Source organism: Triturus cristatus, chromosome 8, assembly GCF_964204655.1.
Source record: "Triturus cristatus chromosome 8, aTriCri1.1, whole genome shotgun sequence".
In the NCBI taxonomy this organism is placed as follows: domain Eukaryota; kingdom Metazoa; phylum Chordata; class Amphibia; order Caudata; family Salamandridae; genus Triturus; species Triturus cristatus.
Window position 1 is genome coordinate 1,615,759,922 of NC_140591.1, and position 20,980 is coordinate 1,615,780,901.

At 45.5% G+C, this 20,980-nt stretch overlaps 1 protein-coding gene across 12 annotated transcripts in view; it reads right to left on the bottom strand.

Annotated features, from left to right (window-relative positions):
* Nucleotides 1-20,980, bottom strand: part of ARFIP2 (ARF interacting protein 2) — a 286,324-nt gene that overhangs the window by 157,486 nt on the left and 107,858 nt on the right. The gene's annotated exons all lie outside the window — the stretch shown is intronic.

Consider the following 20,980-nt stretch of genomic DNA (forward strand, 5'->3'; position numbering starts at 1 on the left):
CACCACTAATCCCTGCCTACTAAAACCCCTCTCTAACTCTAAACTCCATCCAGGTTCAGCGTCATTTTGGATTTTTCCTTAAAATTATATTTCCTTTAAAATAATGTTCTTAAATTTTGTATTTATTTCTATTTCGGTAAAATGGTCTTGCCTTAAAATTGTTTTTCCATAATTGGGTTTCTTGCAATGTGGTTGCTCAGTTCTTAGTTAATTCACATACATAGCCAGTTTATACTAGACACGGAACAAATCCCCCTAACACAACCGAACCACCAGCTAACCGACTGATGAAAATGCTAGAAGGCGCTGCACACGATCATACACAGTATGCGCGGTCCAAGCAGTCGGACTACGGGAATCAAAGCAGGTGGAAGTGAAGGGAAACCACGGTCCCTCTCACTGCAGCCATCTGCAGGCCTCAGGCCAAGGTGGCAGGACACAGAGAAGCAAGCACTGTTTCTATACATTAAAGGCACAGAGAGATCAATAACACGCACAGAACCATGCAAACAGTTATAACATACATGCACCCATGCAGAGAAACAGAACACATGTAGAGGCATTCATGCACAACCCCACCAGGCTATATAAATATCCATCTACAAGCAGGATTAGTAAAGACAGTCACTATCAGACAATGTAGGGTTAGCTGCATTTGGCAGAACAGGAAGTAATCTCCTCTGACAGGCAGTGTAGATATGACTGCTGGGCAGGACAGAAAGAGCCCCAAGCTACACGTGGCTTTGAAGCAAGAGCTCTGGATCAGAGAGAAGCGAGCCATGACCTCTGGGTGGGCGAGAAGCAAGAGCTCTGGATCAGAGAGAGGCCAGGAATGACCTGTGGGTGGGAGAGAAGCAGGAGCTGAGGGCAGACGAGAAGTATGACCTAGAGTGGGTAAGAAGCAAGAGCTCTGATCCGAGAAAGGCCATGCATGACCTCTGGGTGAGCGTGAAGCATGAGCTACAGGGGGGCGAGAAGTATGACCTAGAGTTGGCGAGAAGCAGGAGCTCTGCATCAGAGAGAGGTCAGGTATAACCTGTGGGTGGGCGACAAGCATGAGCTGCAGGCAGATGAGAAATATGAGCTAGAATGGGCGAGAAGCAAGAGCTCTGAATCAGAGAGAGGCCAGCCATGACCTGTGGGTAGGAGAGAAGCATGTGCTGCAGGCAGACGAGAAGTATGACCTAGAGTGGGCGAGAAGCAGGAGCTCTGGATCAGAGAGGCCAGGCATGACCTGTGGGTGGGCGAGAAGCATGAGCTGTGGGTGGGCGAGAAGCATGAGCTGCAGGCGGACGAGAAGTATGAGCTAGAGTGGGCGACAAGCAGGAGCTCTGGATCAGAGAGAGGCCAGGCATGACCTGTGGGGGGCGAGAAGCATGAGCTGTGGGTGGGTGAGAAGCATGAGCTGCAGGGGGACGAGAAGCATGAGCTGCAGGGGGACGAGAAGCATGAGCTGCAGGGGGACAAGAAGTATGACCTAGAGTGGGCGAGAAGCAAGAGCTCTGATCAGAGAGAGTCCAGGCATGAACTGTGGGTGGGCGAGAAGTGTGAGCTGCAGGCGGATGAGAAGTATGACCTAGAGTCAGCGAGAAGCAAGATCTCTGGATCAGAGAGAGGCCAGGCATGACCTCTGGGTTGGCATGGCACATGAGCTGCAGGCGGACGAAAGGTATGACCTAGAGTGGACGAGAAGCAAGAGCTCTGGATCAAAGAGAGGAAAGGCATGACCTGAGGGTGGGCGAGAAGCATGAGCTGCAGGCAGACGAGAAGTATGACCTAGAGTGGGTGAGAAGCAAGAGCTCTGATCAGAGAGAGGCCAGGCATGACCTGTGCGTGGGCAAGAGGCATGAGCTGCAGGCGGACGAGAAGTATGACCTTGAGTGGGTGAGAAACAGGAGCTCTGGATCAGAGAGAGGCCAGGCATGACCTAAGGATGGGAGAGAAGCATGAGCTGCAGGCGGACGAGAAGCATGAGCTAGAGTGGGTGAGACGCAAGAGCTCTGGATCAGAGAGGGGCCAGGCATGACCTGTGGGTGGGCGAGAAGAATGAGCTGCAGGCGGACGAGAAGCATGAGCTAGAGTGGGCGAGACGCAAGAGCTCTGGATCAGAGAGAGGCCAGGCATGACCTGTGGGTGGGAGAGAAGCAGGAGCTGAGGGCGGACAAGAAGTGTGACCTAGAGTGGGCGAGAAGCAAGAGCTGTGGATAAGAGAGAGGCCAGGCATGACCTGTGGATGGGCGAGAAGCATGAGCTCTGGATCAGAGAGAGGCCAGGCATGACCTGTGGGTGGGCGAGAAGTATGACCTAGAGTGGCAAAGCTCTAGGCAAAGCCAATAGGTCACACCTTTGTAAACGAATGCCATCTGACCGACCTAGCCATTGTTTCCTGCTGAGCACTAACAAAAGTAATTAGTCTGGCTTCTATGAGATGCACAAATCAATTGGGTGTGCCTGTTTTGCATGTGTTAGCACATTAAAGCCTTCTACCTATTGGTTTTGCCAAGGCTTGTTTACTTAAAGGAGGACAACATTCCGAGATGACCCGATGGAGATTCACACCTGGGACAGTAAGGGTATACAGGGAGCTCGTACAATTACCTGCCGAGTTAACTTGCGGCATTAACCCTTTTTCACTGATTTATACCGACAGATAGAAGGCGGACGCCTGAACACTGGCAATAGTTAGACGAAGCAGAGAGAGAGAGGGCGGGAGTGGCACACGGTGCCCACAGCCAGGGTCTGCCAGCTCGCACCCTGCAGTGTTATGCTGCACTGCGCACCCTCGTGTTTGTTCATTGATAACTAAAGTTCAGCAACGGGTGTCTCTTACAGAAGCAGAAAACACTTCTGAACATCCCTAGGTGTCTCTTACAGAAACTGAACATCCCTAGGTGTCTCTTAGAGAAGCAGAAAACACTACTGAACATCCCTAGGTGTCTCTTACAGAAGCAGAAAACATCCCTAGGTGTCTCTTAGAGAAGCAGAAAACACTACTGAACATCCCTAGGTGTCTCTTAGAGAAGCAGAAAACACTACTGAACATCCCTAGGTGTCTCTTACAGAAGCAGAAAACACTACTGAACATCTCTAGGTGTCTCTTACAGAAACAGAAAACACTACTGAACATCCCTAGGTGTCTCTTACAGAAGCAGAAAACATCCCTAGGTGTCTCTTAGAGAAGCAGAAAACACTACTGAACATCCCTAGGTGTCTCTTACAGAAGCAGAAAACACTACTGAACATCTCTAGGTGTCTCTTACAGAAACAGAAAACACTACTGAACATCCCTAGGTGTCTCTTACAGAAGCAGAAAACACTACTGAACATCCCTAGGTGTCTCTTTCAGAAGCAGAAAACACTACTGAACATCCCTAGGTGTCTCTTACAGAAGCAGAAAACACTACTGAACATCCCTAGGTGTCTCTTACAGAAGCAGAAAACACTACTGAACATCCCTAGGTGTCTCTTACAGAAACAGAAAACACTACTGAACATCCCTAGGTGTCTCTTACAGAAGCAGAAAACACTACTGAACATCCCTAGGTGTCTCTTACAGAAACAGAAAACACTACTGAAGATCCCTAGGTGTCTCTTACAGAAGCAGAAAACACTACTGAAGATCCCTAGGTGTCTCTTACAGAAACAGAAAACACTACTGAACATCCCTAGGTGTCTCTTTCAGAAGCAGAAAACACTACTGAACATCCCTAGGTGTCTCTTACAGAAACAGAAAACACTACTGAACATCCCTAGGTGTCTCTTACAGAAGCAGAAAACACTACTGAACATCCCTAGGTGTCTCTTACAGAAGCAGAAAACACTACTGAACATCCCTAGGTGTCTCTTACAGAAGCAGAAAACACTACTGAACATCCCTAGGTGTCTCTTACAGAAGCAGAAAACACTACTGAACATCCCTAGGTGTCTCTTACAGGAGCAGAAAACACTACTGAACATCCCTAGGTGTCTCTTACAGGAGCAGAAAACACTACTGAACATCCCTAGGTGTCTCTTACAGAAGCAGAAAACACTACTGAAGATCCCTAGGTGTCTCTTACAGGAGCAGAAAACACTACTGAAGATCCCTAGGTGTCTCTTACAGGAGCAGAAAACACTACTGAAGATCCCTAGGTGTCTCTTACAGGAGCAGAAAACACTACTGAAGATCCCTAGGTGTCTCTTACAGGAGCAGAAAACACTATTGAACATCCCTAGGTGTCTCTTACAGAAGCAGAAAACACTACTGAAGATCCCTAGGTGTCTCTTACAGAAGCAGAAAACACTACTGAAGATCCCTAGGTGTCTCTTACAGGAGCAGAAAACACTACTGAACATCCCTAGGTGTCTCTTACAGGAGCAGAAAACACTACTGAAGATCCCTAGGTGTCTCTTACAGGAGCAGAAAACACTACTGAAGATCCCTAGGTGTCTCTTTCAGAAACAGAAAACACTACTGAAGATCCCTAGGTGTCTCTTTCAGAAGCAGAAAACACTACTGAAGATCCCTAGGTGTCTCTTACAGAAACTGAACATCCCTAGGTGTCTCTTAGAGAAGCAGAAAACACTACTGAACATCCCTAGGTGTCTCTTACAGAAGCAGAAAACATCCCTAGGTGTCTCTTAGAGAAGCAGAAAACACTACTGAACATCCCTAGGTGTCTCTTAGAGAAGCAGAAAACACTACTGAACATCCCTAGGTGTCTCTTACAGAAGCAGAAAACACTACTGAACATCTCTAGGTGTCTCTTACAGAAACAGAAAACACTACTGAACATCCCTAGGTGTCTCTTACAGAAGCAGAAAACATCCCTAGGTGTCTCTTAGAGAAGCAGAAAACACTACTGAACATCCCTAGGTGTCTCTTACAGAAGCAGAAAACACTACTGAACATCTCTAGGTGTCTCTTACAGAAACAGAAAACACTACTGAACATCCCTAGGTGTCTCTTACAGAAGCAGAAAACACTACTGAACATCCCTAGGTGTCTCTTTCAGAAGCAGAAAACACTACTGAACATCCCTAGGTGTCTCTTACAGAAGCAGAAAACACTACTGAACATCCCTAGGTGTCTCTTACAGAAGCAGAAAACACTACTGAACATCCCTAGGTGTCTCTTACAGAAACAGAAAACACTACTGAACATCCCTAGGTGTCTCTTACAGAAACAGAAAACACTACTGAACATCCCTAGGTGTCTCTTACAGAAACAGAAAACACTACTGAAGATCCCTAGGTGTCTCTTACAGAAGCAGAAAACACTACTGAAGATCCCTAGGTGTCTCTTACAGAAACAGAAAACACTACTGAACATCCCTAGGTGTCTCTTTCAGAAGCAGAAAACACTACTGAACATCCCTAGGTGTCTCTTACAGAAACAGAAAACACTACTGAACATCCCTAGGTGTCTCTTACAGAAGCAGAAAACACTACTGAACATCCCTAGGTGTCTCTTACAGAAGCAGAAAACACTACTGAACATCCCTAGGTGTCTCTTACAGAAGCAGAAAACACTACTGAACATCCCTAGGTGTCTCTTACAGAAGCAGAAAACACTACTGAACATCCCTAGGTGTCTCTTACAGGAGCAGAAAACACTACTGAACATCCCTAGGTGTCTCTTACAGGAGCAGAAAACACTACTGAACATCCCTAGGTGTCTCTTACAGAAGCAGAAAACACTACTGAAGATCCCTAGGTGTCTCTTACAGGAGCAGAAAACACTACTGAAGATCCCTAGGTGTCTCTTACAGGAGCAGAAAACACTACTGAAGATCCCTAGGTGTCTCTTACAGGAGCAGAAAACACTACTGAAGATCCCTAGGTGTCTCTTACAGGAGCAGAAAACACTATTGAACATCCCTAGGTGTCTCTTACAGAAGCAGAAAACACTACTGAAGATCCCTAGGTGTCTCTTACAGAAGCAGAAAACACTACTGAAGATCCCTAGGTGTCTCTTACAGGAGCAGAAAACACTACTGAACATCCCTAGGTGTCTCTTACAGGAGCAGAAAACACTACTGAAGATCCCTAGGTGTCTCTTACAGGAGCAGAAAACACTACTGAAGATCCCTAGGTGTCTCTTTCAGAAACAGAAAACACTACTGAAGATCCCTAGGTGTCTCTTTCAGAAGCAGAAAACACTACTGAAGATCCCTAGGTGTCTCTTTCAGAGGCAGAAAACACTACTGAAGATCCCTAGGTGTCTCTTACAGAAGCAGAAAACACTACTGAACATCCCTAGGTGTCTCTTTCAGAAGCAGAAAACACTACTGAAGATCCCTAGGTGTCTCTTTCAGAAACAGAAAACACTACTGAAGATCCCTAGGTGTCTCTTTCAGAAGCAGAAAACACTACTGAAGATCCCTAGGTGTCTCTTACAGAAGCAGAAAACACTACTGAAGATCCCTAGGTGTCTCTTTCAGAAGCAGAAAACACTACTGAACATCCCTAGGTGTCTCTTACAGAAGCAGAAAACACTACTGAACATCCCTAGGTGTCTCTTTCAGAAGCAGAAAACACTACTGAAGATCCCTAGGTGTCTCTTACAGGAGCAGAAAACACTACTGAACATCCCTAGGTGTCTCTTACAGGAGCAGAAAACACTACTGAACATCCCTAGGTGTCTCTTACAGGAGCAGAAAACACTACTGAACATCCCAAGGTGTCTCTTACAGGAGCAGAAAACACTACTGAAGATCCCTAGGTGTCTCTTACAGGAGCAGAAAACACTACTGAACATCCCTAGGTGTCTCTTACAGGAGCAGAAAACACTACTGAACATCTCTAGGTGTCTCTTTCAGAAGCAGAAAACACTACTGAAGATCCCTAGGTGTCTCTTACAGGAGCAGAAAACACTACTGAAGATCCCTAGGTGTCTCTTACAGGAGCAGAAAACACTACTGAAGATCCCTAGGTGTCTCTTACAGGAGCAGAAAACACTACTGAAGATCCCTAGGTGTCTCTTACAGGAGCAGAAAACACTACTGAACATCCCTAGGTGTCTCTTACAGGAGCAGAAAACACTACTGAACATCTCTAGGTGTCTCTTTCAGAAGCAGAAAACACTACTGAAGATCCCTAGGTGTCTCTTACAGGAGCAGAAAACACTACTGAAGATCCCTAGGTGTCTCTCACAGAAGCAGAAAACACTACTGAACATCCCTAGGTGTCTCTTACAGAAACAGAAAACATCCCTAGGTGTCTCTTAGAGAAGAAGAAAACACTACTGAACATCCCTAGGTGTCTCTTACAGGAGCAGAAAACACTACTGAAGATCCCTAGGTGTCTCTTACAGAAGCAGAAAACACTACTGAACATCCCTAGGTGTCTCTTACAGAAACAGAAAACACTACTGAACATCCCTAGGTGTCTCTTACAGAAGCAGAAAACACTACTGAACATCCCTAGGTGTCTCTTTCAGAAGCAGAAAACACTACTGAAGATCCCTAGGTGTCTCTTTCAGGAGCAGAAAACACTACTGAACATCCCTAGGTGTCGCTTACAGAAGCAGAAAACACTACTGAACATCCCTAGGTGTCTCTTTCAGAAGCAGAAAACACTACTGAAGATCCCTAGGTGTCTCTTTCAGAAACAGAAAACACTACTGAAGATCCCTAGGTGTCTCTTTCAGAAGCAGAAAACACTACTGAAGATCCCTAGGTGTCTCTTACAGAAGCAGAAAACACTACTGAAGATCCCTAGGTGTCTCTTTCAGAAGCAGAAAACACTACTGAACATCCCTAGGTGTCTCTTACAGAAGCAGAAAACACTACTGAACATCCCTAGGTGTCTCTTTCAGAAGCAGAAAACACTACTGAAGATCCCTAGGTGTCTCTTACAGGAGCAGAAAACACTACTGAACATCCCTAGGTGTCTCTTACAGGAGCAGAAAACACTACTGAACATCCCTAGGTGTCTCTTACAGGAGCAGAAAACACTACTGAACATCCCAAGGTGTCTCTTACAGGAGCAGAAAACACTACTGAAGATCCCTAGGTGTCTCTTACAGGAGCAGAAAACACTACTGAACATCCCTAGGTGTCTCTTACAGGAGCAGAAAACACTACTGAACATCTCTAGGTGTCTCTTTCAGAAGCAGAAAACACTACTGAAGATCCCTAGGTGTCTCTTACAGGAGCAGAAAACACTACTGAAGATCCCTAGGTGTCTCTTACAGGAGCAGAAAACACTACTGAAGATCCCTAGGTGTCTCTTACAGGAGCAGAAAACACTACTGAAGATCCCTAGGTGTCTCTTACAGGAGCAGAAAACACTACTGAACATCCCTAGGTGTCTCTTACAGGAGCAGAAAACACTACTGAACATCTCTAGGTGTCTCTTTCAGAAGCAGAAAACACTACTGAAGATCCCTAGGTGTCTCTTACAGGAGCAGAAAACACTACTGAAGATCCCTAGGTGTCTCTTACAGAAGCAGAAAACACTACTGAACATCCCTAGGTGTCTCTTACAGAAACAGAAAACATCCCTAGGTGTCTCTTAGAGAAGCAGAAAACACTACTGAACATCCCTAGGTGTCTCTTACAGGAGCAGAAAACACTACTGAAGATCCCTAGGTGTCTCTTACAGAAGCAGAAAACACTACTGAACATCCCTAGGTGTCTCTTACAGAAACAGAAAACACTACTGAACATCCCTAGGTGTCTCTTACAGAAGCAGAAAACACTACTGAACATCCCTAGGTGTCTCTTACAGGAGCAGAAAACACTACTGAAGATCCCTAGGTGTCTCTTACAGGAGCAGAAAACACTACTGAACATCCCTAGGTGTCTCTTACAGAAACAGAAAACACTACTGAACATCCCTAGGTGTCTCTTACAGAAACAGAAAACACTACTGAAGATCCCTAGGTGTCTCTTTCAGAAGCAGAAAACACTACTGAAGATCCCTAGGTGTCTCTTACAGGAGCAGAAAACACTACTGAACATCCCTAGGCGTCTCTTACAGAAGCAGAAAACACTACTGAACATCTCTAGGTGTCTCTTACAGGAGCAGAAAACACTACTGAAGATCCCTAGGTGTCTCTTACAGAAGCAGAAAACACTACTAAACATCCCTAGGTGTCTCTTACAGGAGCAGAAAACACTACTGAAGATCCCTAGGTGTCTCTTACAGAAGCAGAAAACACTACTGAACATCCCTAGGTGTCTCTTACAGGAGCAGAAAACACTACTGAAGATCCCTAGGTGTCTCTTACAGGAGCAGAAAACACTACTGAAGATCCCTAGGTGTCTCTTACAGGAGCAGAAAACACTACTGAAGATCCCTAGGTGTCTCTTACAGGAGCAGAAAACACTACTGAACATCCCTAGGTGTCTCTTACAGGAGCAGAAAACACTACTGAACATCTCTAGGTGTCTCTTTCAGAAGCAGAAAACACTACTGAAGATCCCTAGGTGTCTCTTACAGGAGCAGAAAACACTACTGAAGATCCCTAGGTGTCTCTTACAGAAGCAGAAAACACTACTGAACATCCCTAGGTGTCTCTTACAGAAACAGAAAACATCCCTAGGTGTCTCTTAGAGAAGCAGAAAACACTACTGAACATCCCTAGGTGTCTCTTACAGGAGCAGAAAACACTACTGAAGATCCCTAGGTGTCTCTTACAGAAGCAGAAAACACTACTGAACATCCCTAGGTGTCTCTTACAGAAACAGAAAACACTACTGAACATCCCTAGGTGTCTCTTACAGAAGCAGAAAACACTACTGAACATCCCTAGGTGTCTCTTACAGGAGCAGAAAACACTACTGAAGATCCCTAGGTGTCTCCTACAGGAGCAGAAAACACTACTGAACATCCCTAGGTGTCTCTTACAGAAACAGAAAACACTACTGAACATCCCTAGGTGTCTCTTACAGAAACAGAAAACACTACTGAAGATCCCTAGGTGTCTCTTTCAGAAGCAGAAAACACTACTGAAGATCCCTAGGTGTCTCTTACAGGAGCAGAAAACACTACTGAACATCCCTAGGCGTCTCTTACAGAAGCAGAAAACACTACTGAACATCTCTAGGTGTCTCTTACAGGAGCAGAAAACACTACTGAAGATCCCTAGGTGTCTCTTACAGAAGCAGAAAACACTACTGAACATCCCTAGGTGTCTCTTACAGGAGCAGAAAACACTACTGAAGATCCCTAGGTGTCTCTTACAGAAGCAGAAAACACTACTGAACATCCCTAGGTGTCTCTTACAGGAGCAGAAAACACTACTGAACATCCCTAGGTGTCTCTTACAGGAGCAGAAAATACCACTGAACATCCCTACGACCCTACCCTGGTATCTGTGTATTCCTTTCAGCTTTATCTGCACAGCTCATATATCTAAATAATGAAACAGAAATAACGCATTCTCCGTAGGTACCGATCCGATTTCACTTTATAAAATGCTAGTTCCTGAATGAAAGTAAATTATCTTTAAATCCATTCGAGGGGTGTCCTCGTTAATCGGCGTCTAACAAGTGAATATACACATATGTTGTTGAAAAAAGACGTAAACCAGTAATCTAAAGTGTAGTTGTTTATATATTTGTGTAAAAGTGCCTGGCAGGTCTCCTTGCTTCTGCCCATTAATCGTTGACTGTCACCTTCCGTATCTATTTACCCCCCCCCCCCCCTCTCTTGGCGAGTTAGAAACGGAGGCGGACACAGTGAAGCGAAGTCCCAGATGACAAGATGTCGCCAAGATAAGAGACTGGGCTCCGCCCTCGGATCTCTCATCGACCGCCGACAGTTTAACGTGCGTCTCTCATTTCGTGTCCATTGCTTTTAAAAAACCTGCCCTCGGGGCTTTAAGGAGGCCGGGTTCCTCCAGGTCTCAGACTTTTCCGTAATTAAAACCGACCTTGAAACAGGTCCTGATTAGGCGCTATATTCACGTTCTGAGCTTTACAGGAAAAACACTAATCAGTTTCTGGACAATGGCTGTAAAACCGGTTAAGGTCACGCATGCCAGCGATGTTGTTCCTGCGTGCGTTTCACACACTTGACTTAATCTGGCCTTACATAGGAGTGTTGGCTTTTTCCAGGATGTTGGATTTTGCATGTGTTCATGCAGCTCATTACTGAGTGGTAGTGAGCGGAGTCGCCTCATCTTGCAGCCCACAAGATTGTTGGCTTTTTCCAGGATGTTCTGCTTCTGTGACCTTTAGGTCTTGCCTAACCAGTGCATGCGCTGTCGCTTTCTTTTCTAACAACTGGGTTAGAGTACGCCCATTGCTTACCATAGGTTGGCTTCACTGTCACTCTCACTTGCCTGCTTCTTATTAGTCATGTGCTGTAGGCTTCCTTCCTCTTCCTGTGTTTGTCCCTCCCCTAGACATGGACTTATGTTCACCCACTGCTCATTAGTTTAGGCATTTTTTTTCTTTTGCTTAAACTCTCCACTACGATTGAGACCTCTGGAGTTGGGCTGAAGAGATTGCAAGTTTCTCACCGTGGCTGTGGGGGGCCTCATAAAGGTGTACAGAACACATGCTTATCCAATCCCTGGCCTCTCTGCAGAGAGCTTAAAGCAATAGCTATGTGTGCCAGTTGTGATTGTGTATGAAAGGGCTTCAAGGAGTTAGACAGCTGCTGAACAGTGACAGAGCGAAAGTTAAAGAAAACGTAGTTACAGGTGAGCGGGTGTTTTGTGGGGTGGGGGATGGTGGAGTGAAGGAGATTCAAGGATATACCTGCAAAAGAGAGAAAAGAGGGCGCTGAAGAGGAAAGAGATGAGGTGTTAGATATGCAGAAGAGAGGATTTCAAAAAGCTGTGAGGTGAAAAAGGTCACAAGTGTCTAACAGAGTGAGATACTGCAGAGCCAAGTGATGTGAAGGGAGGAAAGGGAATGACCGAGACACTGACCACTGCCCCTTCCACAGACTTTAGTTGTGTTTAAGTCATGGTCTCATATTTTTATTATTAACATTTTCAATTCTAATTATTCCCAACAAAATCACAGTCGTTACTCGTTTATTTGTTACTGCTAATAAGCAATGGCAAAGCCAAGAGGTCTGTCTTATTTTAGGTGTATGTCTGCGTGGATGCAATATCTGAAAGAGGTGTCAGGGGCGCGGTGAAGCACTAAAGGACTGGTTGGGGTTTGCTACGGGAAGTGCAGAGTTTTAGCTTACCTGTTTGAATCCACACCCCGATTTACATAGGCCGTGCCCCCTTGAGAGGCGTCCATTTTTTTAATCCCACTTAAAACACTGCGGACCTGGTTGTTCTAAAGCAATTTTCCCTTCTCATAACCAGGGCACAAGTCCTAAACAAGCATTGGCATAGCCAATAGGTCTCACCTTTGGGACCTTACAAGTGTTTAGCCATGCAACACTTGATGTTGTAGCACCAAGGATATAGTGCTGGATAACTAAACACTTATAAGGTCCAAAAGGCGAGACCTATTGGCTATGCCAATGCTTGTTTATATATTTCATATTTAATGAAGCATATACGTGCATATGAAATGACCCGGCTGCATCACTGCTCCTTTTATTGCTTTCTTTGCCGGTGTTGCACAGCATCAGCAAAACGCAGTAGCAAATAAAATGTGTCAAAAAAGCAAGACTTTGCCAATGCTTGTTCACATAGGGACGTCCTAATGTTTTTTCTTAATCTGCTTTATCTTTCACTTTCTTTAAGAACCCGCAAGTGATTTAGTGTAAGACTACTGTAGTGCAAGAACCTGCAATCACTTGCTCGTGTTAGGTCTGCCCCTAGCCAAGAACTTTTGCTTTAAATAAAAATATCTAAACTATACCTATTTGTTTACAGGGGATTTAAACAGGTCCTATTCACCCATTGACCTGTTGCAGTGTCATTCACATTTGCCTTCCGCCCACCACAGTATACAGCATGGGGCACAGGGTCACCCAACTTCCACCACTGGCCCTGAGTGAGGACCTCTCATCTTGCACAATGTGCACGTCCGCACAATAAGTAGTTCCTTCAACGCCAGGGATTTCTAGCGCAATGTGTGGTTTCGCATATAAATATACATATGTTTGTTCTTGGGAAATGCCTGTTTTTTCATACGATGGGTCTTCATGCAAAACCATTCACAAACATAATAAGCATTGGTAAAACCAAGAGGGCAGCAGTTAACGCCAGCCCTACTAGCTGTGCCAATGTTTGGTTTAAGTACATGTGCTGCAAAAAAACAAGCTGGAACACTAATATCTGTTCTTGATATTCGACTGTGCAGATGACATGCTTTGGCCACGTCATTCGAATGTTAAACGTCAAATTTGTCTGAAGTTATCTAGTTATTGTTCAGCAGAATCTGTTAGGAAAAAAACACCATCTAAAAACGTGGGAACGGTAACCTCTCACTTCCGCTTTGTAGACGTCTACGCCAGCTTTGAAAAAAAAAAAAAATACAAAACAGCAAGGGAAGACTGCCGCAGGTTGCACCTGAGTGAGCGTTCTGCAAAACAAACCCTTTTTTCACATCTGCGGAGGGAGAAAATTACCAACTGAGGCTAAGCAAACTCATTATATATTCTGCAGAAATATATTAAATAGTTACGCGATCTCTGCTTCGCTCGCTCGGTGTCTCGTTAAACAACGCAGTAAGGAAGGAGAAAAAAACGTGGCGTAACCTGTGATATCTTCCCAGACGTGCACCGAGGCCGGGACACGTAATTGGAATCATGTGCTCTCCCCACGCGGTGACCTCTGTGCTGAAAGCAGAGGTTGTGCTGAATTAAGCACAAGGATCGGCCCTCTGGAGATCTCTGGTAAGGCGGCCGGTGCCTGCTGCATGGAATCAACTAAGGCCTGGGCTTCGAGGGCAGGGAAAGGCCTGCTACAGAAGGTCGGGCATTAATGGAAATAAGGGCCAGTTTTAAAACAAATTAGAGTCCAAATACTGCCGACGCGCGCATAGACAGGCGTGGGAGGATGGCAGGGACAACAGCGTGTGCAGGGATGCGGTGGCGTAGCAATATTATTACAAACATCCAAAGGTGAGTGACGCCGGAGTCAGCATAGGGCCTGCTCTTGCGCAGTGACATTTTTCGGAGAAGGGAAGGAGAGGGAGAAAAGGGAGGGGGTAGTGAGAGCAGAGAGCAAGGGGGTGGAGGAGCATTAAAATAAAAGTGATTCGCGCGCTGTAAGACTTAATGAGCCATAACAAAAAGCCAGTTGGCGGCTACGCGCGCGTAACCGCAAGCGTGAGGCCACCAAAAGCAAGTGGTAGGACTTTTAAAAGCCCACTTACTAAATGTCTCGCCAGAGCAGCGCATGCGCTGGCTCAGGCGAGACCTAAAAAAAAAATATGGGGGGGGGGGGGACTATCCAGGTTAAGCAGTATGAAAGTGAAATCATGACGTGTGCCATCACGGCGCATGATGTCATGACATAGGACATTGCATTTGACATCACAGGAATTGACCTCACTGGAAGTGACATCACTGGAAGTGACATCAGATATTAAAACCTCACACATATGATTACAAGGTATATCATGAGTACACTTAAGCGCATTATCAGATTTAACAAATAAGATTTGGCGTCGGGGTTGTGCAAAAAAAGTGGCACAATCCAGACGCAAAATCTGGGCCTCAACTAATACATTAATTTCTTTAAACCCTGACAAAAAAGAAATTGGCAACAAGTAGAAGCATGGCAGTAGATCTGTTATGCTCAATTGGTTGCAAAGTCTACATTCCATTTATTTAATTGGGTTAAGGCATCTGCTGTAAAGGTACCCAGTAAATCTCAGGGAATAGTAATAATGGTGAATTAACTTTGGAGCTTAATGCATGTGTAGAAGAGATCTGAGTTTTGTAAAGTCCCAGATTTGAATAAAAGTAGTATTAGGTTAATGTGTCTCCTGCAAAGCACATCACATAACATGCAGATGACAGATTTTTATTTTATGTAGATAGTAAAGTGGGTTACTGCTTTTAACACAGAGATCCTTTTGTTTCCTGCAGTTCATAAATTGTAATCCTTGTAATATAGCACAGTGAGCTATGGAGGACGTGACTCCTACACCTTGTAACCGGGTCTCATGTAACTTATCTTGTACATTGATTTACACATGTACATGATTTATTGTCAATGTATAGTGTGTAGGCTTCATAAAGAGCTCTGACACCCTGCATTGGGTTGCCTAGCGCTATAAAAGAAATACAATAGTGCTATTGAAATTGTTATTTGTGTAAATACTTGGACACACCTGGCATTCTTACAGTGCATGCATCTCTTATATTCAAAGGCTGAAGAAAGGCAAAAGCATGCCTCTCTTAAATACCTGAAAAGAGATAACAAGCTGTGTTCCTTTGTCTTCCATCCATGGCATTTACATTTAAGTGTGAGGTTCCAGGCCGCCTCTAGTCAGAATATTCAAACAAAAGGAGGCCTGATGGCCCATTAACTTCAGCCCAGCTGGAGGTGAAAAAAAAGCTCCCTCGCTGCCTGCACGTTGCTGCTGGGAATTTAAAGCAGACAACGTAAAGGCGCTGCTGAACGTGTCCGGTGTCTTACACCAGAACTAGTTCCGCATATTTTTGTGGGGCCCAACTTCTTGGCAGGAGGGATGGGGTTCTCCCTGTGAAAATAGTGGGTGGATGCAGTGTACCTGCGTGTACCCCTTACTTGTGCCCTGCTCATAAGGATTAGTTGTTTACCTGTAATCCTAGTTCTCATCCAGGGGTATACTCATCAAAGTCATAATCTATGAATTATCCCCGCCCATGTGCGGGATCCCAGAGCATATAGAAAATACATGTATATACATATATATGCATATGTGAGAACATATACATGCAGCCTAAAATGTTTCAAACATGGCAAAAATGCTGAAATTACATAGGTTTGCATTGTAGTACCCCTAACCCATAAGGAAACAAGCATTTACAATGCAACGGTCTCGGCATTGTTAAAGTTAGAGCTATTGGCATTGCTCATGACAATGCCGTTTCTTTAAATGTTTTAAACTCAAAAACATAAACAAAAATAATGTCATGAGCAATGCCAATAGCTCTAACTTTAACAATGCCGAGACCGTTGCATTGTAAATGCTTGTTCCTCCAGCTGACGGATCCGGTGAGTTTGCAGAGAGGGGAAAGCCGAGCGGAATCCTGGCTCACACACGCACACAGCCCTCCCTGCCTCCCTCCCGCATCCCTCTCCCCCCACCCCTCCTCTACACCCTCCCCTCCGTCCCCCAACATCAGCAGAGAAGTAAATCCCACACTTGGGAAGCCTGACACCAGCTCTGAGATGCAGGCTCAGGTCTTAGCTCCAGAGTGTGGAATAAAATAAATGAACGCACACATAAATATATGCATTTGTAAGTGCAGGTATGCGTGCGTCCATACCCTGCATGTCCGCGCGCGTGGACATGATTATATTGCTGCTGTGTGTGTGTGCGTGCTCACACACGCTGACGTAAAGCTACGTGTCTGTGTCTGTAGGCGTTAGATTGTATACAATAAGTATACATATATGCATTGTACACTGCTCTGAAGGTAAGTGGGCAGATATGCAGGCTGGTAGCTAGAGATGACGACAGGAAGGTAGATGAGACTTGGTCAGAAAGGCAGTCAGGCCGGTAGGTGGGTAGATGGGTAGGCAGGGTGGCTGGTAGGGAGGCACATACTGATGGGAAGGTAGGTAGGTGAAGACATAAACAGCTAGTGCGGGCAGGCAGACAGGTGGGTAGATAGAAAGGGGGAGGCTGGCAGGCAGGGCACTAGGTAGGTAGAGGTAGGTGTATACGTAGGCAGATAGTGATGCCTGCAGGATTCTATGGGGAGACAGGCAGGGAGGTCTGCAAGTGGGCAGTCAGGTAGATGGATATGTACACAGAGGCAGGGAGACGGGTAGGGAGGCATGTTGGCAGCTAGGGGATCAGGCAGACTGTAGGTGGCCTACCGGGGGAACTGATGGAAAAAAGAAACAACTAAGCATGTGCAATAAGAACAACAAAATGCATGGCTAAGAATACCCAGTCAGCCTCCACATGAGTTGGTAACCAGTTTTCACACGAATCAGCTCTTCTGAGTAAATAACTTACCTGGAATGAGATATTAATTAAAAACAGAATATTTTCCATCTTTCCACCCAGAACTGGACTTTAGTAGTGCAGCAGGCGGTATATAGTATAGGCATACACTATCATTTTACGAGGCCCAAGTGACATTTCCTGTTTGCTGCGTAATTCTGTGTTACGCTTGTTATGTAACATCCTCGAAATTACTCTATATGCCACATCGCATATTTAGCGAGATTGCACAGGAACAACGTGGACAATCAGAATGCACGCGCCTGCTGTTTGGAGCAGTTGTATTTATTTTGTATTTATTTTTGCGCGTAAAATATCCTTGTCACGTCTAAAACGGATGCGATGTCGAGTTTTATGCTACGCAGGGTTTGTGTGTCAGTAATCACACAGAATATTTTGCCTGAAATTATGCAAAAACAAAGTATGCTAATTTCGCACTTCCACTACATTTTACTTTACAACAGCGAAATCCTTCAAGGAAGGATGAAAACTTCACCTAGAGGGCTTGTTAGCAACAATAATATGCAAAGCTTAATTTTTAAAGATTTGTAAATATATAAAAGGTTCCTTTGTGAGAGATTTGCAGTGGTGCCTAATGATCCACCGACTTGTGAATGTTTATAGACGCTAAATATTGATAGATCGGCACATATTATGCGCGTGCTGCAGGCGCGTCAGTGTTTTCTTGAATGTGTGTAGGAAGCCTTTGTAAATACAGTATATATGCACGCATTTACATATACATTATATAGCTATATGTCAATGCACCTGAATACACAGAAACCTGTATGTATGTCTATATAAAGATTGCCTTGAAGTATACGTGGAGGAGACGACGAGTTCTGTTTTCCCAAGACAGTATTCAGTGCATAATCGATATGGCCACTTCCTGATTTTTGGGCAACCTTCCAGAGTGAGGGGGGGGGGGGAGCTGAGGTTATGTGAAAAGGAAGGATAAAAAGAATGAACGAAGCAAATGGGCCGCATGGGAAGCGAAGGTTCGGAGAGAGAGAGGAGAGAAAGGCCAAGGCAGAGAGAGCACGAAATAGCTAATAGGTAGGTAGGTAGGTAGGTAGGTTTAGGAAACGAGCGACTGGGTATGCAGAGAGAAAAAACAGGCACAGAGGCGAGAGAGATAAATTGTCAACCACAGTGGTGGGAAAGACATTGAGACAGAGGGATGGGGAAGTAAATGTGACTGGAAGGCAGAGGGAGAGTGAATGAGATAAGGAATGAGAAAGAAAAGGAACCAGATGAGCGGAAGAGATATATAGAAGGGAAAGAAAGCTAGCTAAAAGCTTGGAAACAGGGCGAGAGCGGCCTATAGATGCGGCGAGAAAGAGAACACACAGAAAGAGGTGGGTCGAGAAAAGGAGAGGGTTAAATAGGAAAGACGGGGGGAGAGATAGAACGAGGCAGGGCTTGTGTGGCTTGGATCATTTTGTCTTCCCCCTTATCTCTGAGCCGGAGAGCCGTCCCTCTCCCGCTCTGTCTCCACGGTTCTGTTTTTTAATCATCCACAGCGAAACAGGAGACAAGAAGGGTCGGAGAAAAGCGACGAAGCTCATTGGTAGCTCAATGAAGTCACCCTCCCTGTAACCGAGGCACTGGACGCCTAAAATCCAAGGTCTGATGCTGCGCATGTGACTCAATACGTCGCATCAGCTGCCACACATTTCCTTCCCCCTTCCTTTCCATTTCGTGCCGCAGCTTTGTTTTACCGCTGTGCTTGCCTGATCCTAACGTGGACGCCCGTTTACATCCTAGAGAGGAAATGCGGACCCTACGTGTGCCGTCACGTGCTGTCTGTATGTTGTTTCTGTGTATTTTTTCTACCCAGCGAATATCATTTATGTCACAAGCTTGGAATACTAATTTAATAACGTCATCGTGTCTTGGCACTGTCCGCCTGCCAACTAGATCTTGCTGAAGCCCAGAGCTGCTTTGTCTTGTAAAAGGCGGACATTCCACGCGCACTTAGCTGTCGAGCTGCTGTTTTCACGATGCAAACTAAATATGTTTACTTTCATTACTATTATTGTTTTTTTGTATACAGCAGGGGGAGAGGACGCCAGGAACACCGCCGCCTTTCTCCGAGGCAGAGCAAAAATGCCTCGGAGAAACAGCGTCCTTTTCGGATTCGGGGGCGTGTTTGTCTTTTCTCTCCTCCAGCCATTGGCTGGAGGAGAGAATGAGACTTTCTTTAAAAAACACGCCCCCCGATCCGAAAAGGACGGGGCATGATTGGAGTGACGGGACCTCTTCTCCAATGGCTGGCCAGCATTTACTAGGCCAGCCAATGGAGAACAGGGGAGAAGAGGGGCGGGTGCAAGCCCCTCTTCTCAAAGACATTAAATCTCCGGACTTCCGGTCTGCCGACCGGATGGTCCCGAGACCTAAAAAGGAAGCACTAAACCAATTGTCCTACAACAATGCTTTATTGCCAACAAGCAAACTTGTAATTGCAGGTATTTGCCTGTAGGCTGCAGCAGAGTATCAAGAAACAAAGAAAACTGACACCTTGCCTTTAAGGCATTAGAGTAGGGGGACCGTGCCTTTAAGTCCTGTAGGAGACCCCCTGCTCCCATGATCCACCACAGGTGACAGTTAGGTCAGTTATTTTTGACGGTGCACACGCACCCGAGTAGATCTGCAATCAATAAACAATAACTTGAAGAGACTGCTCGTCCGGGGAGGTGGGTGGGTCGCTTATGACTTTGATGAGTATACCCCTGGATGAGAACTAGGATTACAGGTAAGTAACTAATCCTTCTCATCCAGGGATACTCATCAATAGTCATAATCTATGAATAGAGTAGCAAGCCCATACCCAAAGTCTCGCAGACGAGCAACAGAGCATATAGAACATGAAGTAACACCACATTCAAACAGCAGTTATGCAAATAAATTCCTCAAAGAGGCCTGCCCCAGCTGGGCATTGGCCTGTGCATCTGAATCTAGGCAGTAATGGCATGTAAAGGTATGTATCGAGCGCCATGCAAATTTCAGATATGGGAACGTTGGGAAGGAGAGCTGTAGTAGAAGCTTTCCCTCTTGTATTGTGTGCTCATGGTCTGCCCTGCAGAACCTTGTTGGCTAGTTGGTAAGACAAGGCTATACAGGAGACGATCCATCTAGAAATAGATCTTTTGGAAGCAGCCAGCCCGGTATTTGTTAAACCATAATTGACAAAGAGCCGGTCAGACTTTCTAAGCGAAAGGATTTTAGCAAGGTAAAACTTCAATACCCTCCGGGGGTCTAGAGAATGTAAGGCTCTCTCCGGAGGAGTGGTTGGTTGAGGAAAGAAAGTGGGCAACGTGATAACCTGATTTATGTGAAAATCCGAGACCACCTTGGGCAGGAAGCTTGGATGAGTCCGCAGCACCACTCTATTGGTGTGGAAAACAGTGTAAGGCTCCTTGCAGCACAGGGCCTGAATCTCACTTACCCTGCGGGCTGAAGTGATGGCTACTAAGAAAGCAGCCTTCCAGGTCAAATGCTGTAAAGATGCCTTATGGATAAGCTCAAAAGGAGCACCCATCAATTTGGTGAGAACAATGTTAAGCTCCCAGGGAGGAGAAGGGGACCTCACTGGTGGAAACACTTTCTTAAGCCCCTCTAGGAAATCTTTGACTACAGGCAGTTGAAAGAATGAGGTCTGGGTAGGGGACTTTCTATAAGCTGTGATAGCAGCTAAGTGGACCCTGATGGAGGAGTACTTTAGGCCAGACCTTGCCAAGTGCAGTAAGTATGGAAGTATCACTTGCTCTTGACCTTGAGTCGGATCAAGAACGTTGTCTATACACCAAAGGTAAAACCTCTTCCACTTGAAGGCATAGGACTTCCTAGTGGAGAGCCTCTTTGCTTCTCGAAGAATGTTCATACAGTCAGCTGGAAGGTATAGATGTCCGTACTGGATGACTTCAGGAGCCATGCAGTCGACCAGAGGGAGGGGAGATTGG